The sequence below is a fragment of the Python bivittatus genome, unplaced genomic scaffold (genome assembly GCF_059951505.1).
Source record: "Python bivittatus isolate LINGU-HERP-01145 unplaced genomic scaffold, Pbiv_v1 ctg000120_np1212, whole genome shotgun sequence".
NCBI lineage: Eukaryota > Metazoa > Chordata > Lepidosauria > Squamata > Pythonidae > Python > Python bivittatus.
Window position 1 is genome coordinate 7,907,152 of NW_028277037.1, and position 9,174 is coordinate 7,916,325.

Sequence of the window (9,174 nt, forward strand, 5' to 3'; positions counted from 1 at the left end):
GGATCCTCCTGCTCACCCCCCTTCTAAAAATAGGAATAAGATTTGTCTTCTAGCATTTCTTCATTCTCCAGGATTTCTCAAGGGTAATGAATAGATGCTTGGCCAGATAATCAGCAGGTTACTTCCAAAAATAATGGAGATTTGAATGCATTCAAGTCAATATGTATTTCATGAGAATATTTTACCAAGCTCAAACTGGAATCCTTGTTCTTCAAGCTGTTCTTCACAATTGCTTTGATGGAATATTTACCTTTACTTGGAGAAGACTAAGCCAAAATAAGAGCTAAATAGTTTTTTCCTTTTTTTGTGATCTGTTAAGACTTTTGTCATCTTCCTTAAATAGCTGGTACATTGTATCTAAAGAAGCTTTGATTGTTATTCTTACCATCCTACACCAGCCTCAGATTATTTTGAGCTTTAGCTTTTCTGACAACATCTCTAGAACATCTTGAAAATCTTCAGGAGTGGATGGCCATAAAATACTTAATAAATAACAACATTTTTGTGGCCTACTGGTGTATATTCTTCCTCAATTACCTGTTCATCTTTCCAATTCTTTTATGTGCTCTTTTTGTCTTCACCAACCTTCACCAACAGTTTTCTTCTAATATCTTATATTTTGTTTTTCTTATGGGAATGGCTTGCTATTTTGCTTTTTTTTTTTTTTTTTTAGAACTCCCTGACTCTTCAGAGCTTTGGATGTTCATTTCTGTTTAGAATGGCCTTTTGTTCCTCACCTTCAGGTTCAGAGCCAGTTTCTACTGCAAGGATCTGAAAACTATTTCTGAACTCTAGTTGTGCACAATATCATCAGTATCTCAGGTTGCCACTATCATCAGTTGAACTTGTTCCTCTCGTTCTTCTCCGTTCAAAGAGTTGCTTTCTGCTACAGTTTCAGCTGTATTTGATCCATGAATTTTTCATCCTTTCATATGAGCTGAATTGTGACTACGCACTTTTTAAGTTTAACAGGCAATCTTATACATGTCAGCTCGATTTAATAGGGCTTAGTCCTAGACAGTTGAATTTAGGATTGCAATACAGTCCTATGAATTAATACAGCATCACTGAGTTCAATGAATTTTGCATCTAGATAAGTTTGTATATACTAGCACTGCAGCTTTAGTTATCAGTGTTACATCTGAAATCTTAATCTGTTCACAATGTGTTGATGTTTCAGTTTAAAAGACTCATAATATCATGCCTAAGCAACTAAATTAAGTGCAATTTTGATAGACTGATCTTTCTAAAAGCCAAAGGAATATTGTATCTTGTAAGATATATGTCTACATATATCTCTATCTATCCATCCAGAATAATCAAATAGAAGGTTGAAAGAAGGTTCTAGAGCAGCAGAACATAAAGCAAATTATACTTATTTTTTTACTGGATAACTTCCATAGTACATCGTGGGAATATAGTCAATGTAATACATCCTGATTTTAGCAAAGCATTTAGCAAAGAACTTCATGATCCTTTGATTAGCAAATATAAGCTGGATGGTAGATGTATTAAGTGGATCCACTGTGGCCTGAAAATGGTAATCAAAGAATGTTCATTCACAATTTCTCATGACATTGGAATGAGACATTGAATAGGACACTGCAAGATCTGGTTCTAGTATTCTTCAAGGTTTTTATTAATAACTTGGATGAAGTGGTGAAAGGAATATTTATAAAATGTTTACTTGTTTGTTACTTGTTATTTCTGCACCTCATTATAGAAATTCTCAAAATAGTTTGCAAATGATACAAAGTTGTGTGGTTTGGCAAACATTCTAAACAACAGGAACAGCATTCAAAACAATCTTGATAAATTAGAAAAGTGGGCTGAAAATAAGAGAATGACATTCTGGAAAGATCTGTACATAGGAAAAAGATAGAAATTGCATGGCGAAAGATGGAGGAAATCTGGCTTCGTTACAGTATATGTGAAAAGCGTTCTGGACTTGTAGTTGGACTTAAGATGTCCAAAATGGTATTGGCTGGATTTGAGGGGAAGGGGTTCAGTTTTCTGCAAGGATTAAGGCACTCATTTCACTCAACAGCCATCCTTAAATGTAAAATCAAACTCTGAAAGCTTCACCCCACCCTTTCAAGTGGCATGGTGGGTGGCACCAGGGTTCCATTCCCTTTGAAAAGCCTTTTTTATGTTAATATCAAACCCAAATGTTTTCAACTGGAGTCTTAGAAGAAACAATCAATTCAAGATTTAATCTCCTCAAGTTTACACGCATGACAATTGATAGATGGAAAGTTGGAGGCAACAAGAACATAGCATTTTAGATCTCCTTTTAATATAGCCATCTTTAACCATGTGTACACTGTGATAAGATGTATGGAAGCACAGACAGGCAACCCAAGGACTGTGGTGACATAAAGCCAATTTTCATTAGGGATTCCGTAGAAGTTACTATAACCCCTTTTTAACTAGTAAGAAGAAGAATTTAGTTCAGATTTTAGGTATATAATATACACTAGATACAGAAGTTTACATTGACTAAATACGATTTTGTTCTTGAACTCATAAATATTTTAATGTTTAAATATTTATAAACAGGATTTATTAAAAACACTACTAACAGCCATATTTAATTGAAATACCGTATTATGAAACAAGTCCTCCAACAGAATTGTATATTCATGTTTAAGATAGATCTATTAAGGGACAGAACATCTACAAATGCATTTTTCATGTACTTGCTAAAAAAAGTCCCTTCTTTTTTAACTAGCATTTTGTTTTTCTGCTGCCAAAACTAAAAATAGTATTCTTCTTTTAACAGTAAATACAATCATGCATCGGCCATATTGCATATAATTGTAAGCCATACTTTAGGGTTACATGCAGAAGTAGGACTCCCTTGTCCTCCCACACAATTGGCAGAGGGACTAAACTAGGCTTAATTTCATTTGAATAAAATCTTGCTCCATTTGTACATGTGAAACAAACATTGTAATTTAAATGTACTTGAGTTTGCTAAACCACACTAGAGAGTCCAGGATATAAAACTGGTTTGTTTAGCAATCAGAGTTTATTTAAAATCCTATTTCACATGAAACTAGGAGACAGGAATCTCCCAGAATGAAATTAAGCTCAGGTTTCTTTCTTCTCCCAACTATTTAGAAGGAAATGGGAAGGAAATGTATTTAAACCCTGATGCAGGTTGCAGGGGTGTCCACAGACACATATCTGGTTGCACATTTAAATTGTTATATATTATTGCATGCAATTTTACCCAGTGCAACTGAGGTCTGAACTGTACCAAATGCCGTGTCTCTAATTTAAAAACTGACAATTTAAACTGGTGTGCTAGTTGTGCCTTTCCTTGGGGGGGCCTTTCAGACAGTCATTCATACCCTAGTAAACCTCGCAGCCTGACTACTGCAATGCGCTCTACATGGGGCTGCCCTTGAATATCACCTGGAAGCTTCAACTGGTTCAGAATTCAGCAGCACAGGCAGTAATAGGCATGTCTCAGTATGCCCACGTAACACCTCTGCTTCATGAGCTGTACTGGTCGCTGGTTTGCTTCCAGGTGTGATTCAAGGTGCTGGTTGTTACCTATAAAGCGCTACAAGGCATAAGGCCTGCTTACTTGATGGACCACCTGTCTCCCATGACATCTGCCCAATTAAATTCTGCAGGATTGGTGTGCTCCAGGTTCCTTTGATTAAACAATGTCATCTATCAGGACCCCAGAAACACACCTTCTCTGTAGCAGCACCTGTCCTCTGGAAAGAGGTTCCGCCTGAGATCCGGATGGCCCCCACTCAGCCGTTGTGTAGAAGAGCCATAAAAACCTAGCTCTTCACCCAGGCCTTTGGCAAGGGAGAATGAGATCCCTCACTTCATTACGCTTGCCATCTTTTATTTTTATCTTTTATGATTTTATTGATTTTATTCTAATTTGTTTGTTTGATTGTTGTGAGCTGCCCAGGGTTGTTGAGAGTTGGGTGCCATACAAGTCTAATATATTATTATTATTGTTGTTGTTGTAATATGCTTACGTTTCTGCACTTGCTTGTGAAATTTCACCCAATCATTCCATTTCCTTATTATTAATTTTAGTAGTTTGCTGGTATAATGGTGTCTTGCAAATGCCAACTTTTTCTGTAGCAGTTTTTCAGCAGCCCTCTTCATTTCACAATATTTGATCCATGCGCTGCAATGGTTAAGCAACAATAGATCATGCATTCATAAGTTTTTTACCTATGTTTTCTTTGAAACATAAAGCTGCAATTGAATAAGCATTTTGTTCCACCACACTAAATACTTTACATTATAATTTTTTTATTTAAAAAGAAGCCAGATAGTTGTTTGCTGTTATGACAATTTAAGTATTATAGGTGGTTTGGTTTTGTTGCCATTTCAACTACTGGTTGTTTAATGAATATTTTATATTCAGTGACTTTTACATTGAATGTTGCTGTATGAGAAACCAACTTCATGAGAATACTATCTTTCTTCTCTGAATATACCATTGTTTCTGTAGTTCTACCCCATTAACCTACAGAATCCACCTCATACCTGATCACACTAACCACATGCATGGATCATCTAATCACTGGTCAATTGTACATATATTCTAATTTGTATAACTCTTTCTAAAATGTTGAGGTTCACTTTTGCTGCCTCCTGTACTGTAATAATTAATTTGTGCTTCAGTGGAATTGTGTACTAATCTCTGTTTTAAACAACTTCCTGGGTGAATTTGTGAGAGAAATTTCTTCTGCATTGCAGTGCTAGGATTTGACCACTGTATGTGTTTTAGCTACAGATTCAGAATAAAACCCTTGGTTAACACTTCTGGAGTATGAAAGTTCATATCAGAAGTCAATTTCGCTAATGAGACTTCGTTAACAGTTTTTCCACATACAGTACTCTGTTATGACTAAGAAGAATCAATACTGTTGATTAATGATTAATCAATTTTAATCAACCTTGTGAGGCAAGGAAGAGATGGCAAAGATGTTCCTATGTACAGTTGTTTGGAAAAACCTTTGCATCCTATGCTAGATGGAGGGGTATCTGCAGAGGAGTCAGAAAAGTCAAGTTGGTTACCACAACTGTGTGATCAAAGACCTACATTTATTTAATGGGCACTCTGCATGAAGGGCCAGGGCTTTGATTTCACTGTCACAGTTGCCATCATGACTTTTTGCTCTCCCCTCTGGATGTCCCTGGCTACATGCACTGAAAGAGGTCTGACATGCTTTTATTGTTTTACTATTGTTCAGAGTCAAAATGTTATACAAAACAATAAATTAAATTTAGAACATATCCATAATTAAACCCACAATTACTTTCCTAACAAAATTCTACTATTACATATAAAACTGTACTACTTTTAAGTTAAATACCATAAATAATCTAACAGAAGAAAGTGGTTTCAAAATATACCTAGGAAGTGAAGCAGAAGCAGTGATTTTCAAATGTTGGGGTGGTGCAGACAGTAAGGGAGAGCATTGTCTGGCAACTTGAGGATGAGGAGGCTATCCAGAGGGTGAGTGGCAGGTGTGGAGTTGCCAATCAGCTGCAGCAGCAATGGAGGAGGGGTGCATTAAAAAAGAATCTGCTCCGGGTGTCAAATACATTAGATATGCCATTGAGCAGACATAACTGATGTTTTAGGTCATATTTATGCAGAAATATTGAAAATTCAAAAGGGTTCACAAATTTTGTATACTGTCCTGATTAACAGCATAAAATGTTATCTTAAACATTAGTAATCTTTATTTTATAGAAAAATGAGCCATCAATATAGATGTCATACATCAAAACAAGGATGCTAAAATCTCTATTTCAACTACTCCATCTCAATGCCTTCTCCTATAATACCAGAATACTAAGTCAGTCAAATTCATAATTTGAATTCATTAAATTTCTGTTCGGTATTTTCTCCAAATAGCCTCAGTGGTGTATTACTCTCATAATAATATGATGGAATAGGTTAGGTTGTTTTTTACTGGCAGTGTGAGAAGTCTCGCATCTCCTCCCCAATCTGAGCCCCAACCCATTTTGAGAAGAGTGATCTATTTATTTTATTTATTACAGTAATCTTTATACTGATGCCCAATCCAAAGATTTTGGGCCATGTATAAAACCACCATATAAAGAAGTGGCTAACAATACCTTCACATTGTGAAAACAACCTTAAAACTCAATTTAAAAAATAACACCAACAAGCTGGCCCCCACAATACAGTACTAGGTATTGAACATCAAATGACTGTTCAAAAAGATTTTCAACATCTTCTTGAACAACAGAAGTGAGGGGATCAGGTGTACCTCTAGGAGCAGCATGGAGCAATTACTGAGAAGGTCTGTCTTCTAGTCCATGCTCCTCTCATTTAATGCCAAGGCAATACCCTCGCAAAGCAGGAAGAAACATGTTAGATAAATCACTCCCTAATGTACCCAGATATTATACCACAGGTTTATAGATGATTAACTAGCACTTTCACATGGGCCCAGAAGTTTCTTGGCCAGCCGTGCAGCAACATATAATAGGTGCTATTTTATGTTATCCTGCAGTAATGGGTTTTTCTTGCTGTTAAGGTGGCTGCTGCATTTTGTACTGGCTCCAACTTCAGAGCTGTCTTCAAAGAGAGTCCCATATAGAACACAGCACAATAGTCCAGGCATATGGAGATACGTGCATGAGTTACTTCCTCCAGGGCTTCCTGATTAGCTAATGTTTTCCTACTGCTTGATGAGATTTTCTGGGAGGGGAGGGAATCCACCAATCCCTGTCCTGAACATTCTCTGTACATCATAAATAAGGACATCACCATTTACCATCACTGTGCCTTTAGAAGGCTAGCAACTGCCAGTGGATAGAGTAATTGTGAGTGGGTACAGGTACAGTATAGTTTCTGCTGGTTCAAGGACCGGTGGATAGCACTTTAACTCAGGGATGAGAAAATTCCCCTATTGTGACACATGTGACTAACAGGGAGATCAACAATAAAAATTCAGCCTAATTTCATATTCATATGCAAATAAAATATATAGAACTGGACCATCCAAGTCACTGTCATCTTCCATAACATGGTACCCATCTGTTGATATAAACCAGTGTTTCTCAACCTTGACAACTTTAAGATGTGTGGACTTCAACTCCCAGAATTCCCCACTGGCTGGGGGATTCTGGGAGTTGAAGTCCACACATCTTAAAGTTGTCAAGGTAGAGAAACACTGGTTTAAACTATAATTTGCTCTAGCACATGTATAACTAGGAGAACACCAGATTGTTTTATTAGTTACTTCAATAAACTAATCCTTAAAGAATATAGTCTCAGTAGTGGTGATTTATGCTAGAATGAGATCTAGGGGTATTCTTCTGCTCAACCTATGGCTACTATGTCAGCAAATGAACACCTGGAACTGAACATTAATTCTGTTTACTATAGCAGCCTGGCATAAGATGTTATAAATGTATCACATAATAGATACTTTCATCTGATTATATATTAAAAGTAAGTGTATACTTACTCAAAGCACATTCTCTTTAGATTAGTGCTATAAAAGTCCCATGCTTTATCACATAACTCTAAGGTCATCTGAAAAATAAATGCACAAATGATGTTACATTAAAATAGGAAAGACAGGGATAGTAAAGTACAGATAAATAAAATATGATAATACTATTCATGTCATTCATTCTCATTTTTCTTGTGTTGATAATTCCAGTATAGGATTTTACCCCCACGAATAATAATTTAATTCCCAGTTTCAGTTATTACACTATTTTAATTGAATTAATCAAACAAATAATAAACAGTGAAATTGATAGACTGAAGTAGCCTGGAATGGATTAAAAAGAAATACACCTATACTCTTAATTTTCCTCAGTAGGTAGAGAAAACAATTGCCACAAGCTAAAAAAAAGAAGGAATAAGAATACATATGGTATGGAAACTGAAGTACAGCCATTACATAAATTATTTGGCAATAATGTGGCCAAAATAGCAGAGTTTTGAGTTCCTGTAGTTACTGCTCAGTTCTTTGCAGGCAAGAAGCAATACCTTTCTTTTCTTCCCTCCAGCATAATTAAACTTCCTTCCAATCACTAATTTCCACTAAGATGTTGAGTTCCATAGGTTTCCCCAGTGCAAAAGTCTTGCAAGATTTCGCAAGAAAGATGAAGGGAAGTCACTATCCACATTTCATAATCTACATGGCACTGTTTCATTGCAGGAGGCATCAAACTGTGCCAACTGCTAATGGTCCTTCCTTCTATGCCTCATTTCCAGCACCTACAATCTGAAGAGTCTCAGCTATTTAGAAGACGAATGAAAGGATTTCATTTACCGTGTATACTTTTTATTTATACTGAATACGAAAAAACGAGGGCCAAAACAATATAATTTAAGATGCCACCAAATTAAATAATTTATCTTTCCCCACTTCGCTTATTTTCTACACCATATTTTCCTAGAGTGGAATTTTATTTATTTAATCCCATGTACACATACATACTGCACAGCCCTGGGTAAGCCAGCCTGTGGCAGTTACATTTGTACATCTGAGTTTGATGAAATTTACTTAACTGTGTTTAGGTTATAAAGTCTTTGGAAATAAGGATTAAGGAATTGTTTTTCCCATGACTCTTTGGTCAAAAGTGGGCTATAAATAAATATTAAGCAAAATTCTTTTCAGAGTATCTTTGGAGAAAGTTATTATTCTTAATGTTTTTACAGAAAAGATTTACTAATAATTACCAGCTGGTCATCATCAAGGCCTAAAAGTGTATGTAAATATGTTTCCGAAAGCACCTTTAGCTTCAGGCTCAACTCTGGATCGATACACATATTCCTAAGGAAAAAAGTATATAAATGTTATTTTTTTAACCCAAATTATTACACTATAGCTAGAACTAGTTTTTAAAATCATGTTTGAAATAACTATTTCTTGTTGCTATTGTCAGACAAATAGTTCTGGTTCAGAATAAAGATGGTAAATGATATTACACTGTGATTTCTTTTCCTCAGAAATCTTACATTCTAATCTTATTTTTTTACATTCCATATTTTTCAAGTATCTGTTTCTTCACAGATCTGTGGAATTCCTTGCTTTTCAAAAAACATGGAGCGTGAGAAGCTTGAACCAAGGAAAACTTCAGAGTGTCAAAGTGAAAATCAAGCATACAGGTAGTCCTCACTGAACAACCACT

The 9,174-nt window shown here is 35.8% G+C and overlaps 1 non-coding gene across 1 annotated transcript; it reads right to left on the bottom strand.

The window, feature by feature from the left end:
* Window positions 1-4,014: 4,014 nt before the first annotated feature.
* On the bottom strand, window positions 4,015-8,801 carry LOC103057267 (uncharacterized). Its single transcript, XR_015795115.1, has 3 exons — window positions 8,723-8,801; window positions 7,494-7,561; window positions 4,015-4,162 (listed from the first exon to the last, which is right to left on the bottom strand). It is a non-coding gene; the product is annotated as an uncharacterized LOC103057267 (transcript).
* Window positions 8,802-9,174: the final 373 nt, after the last annotated feature.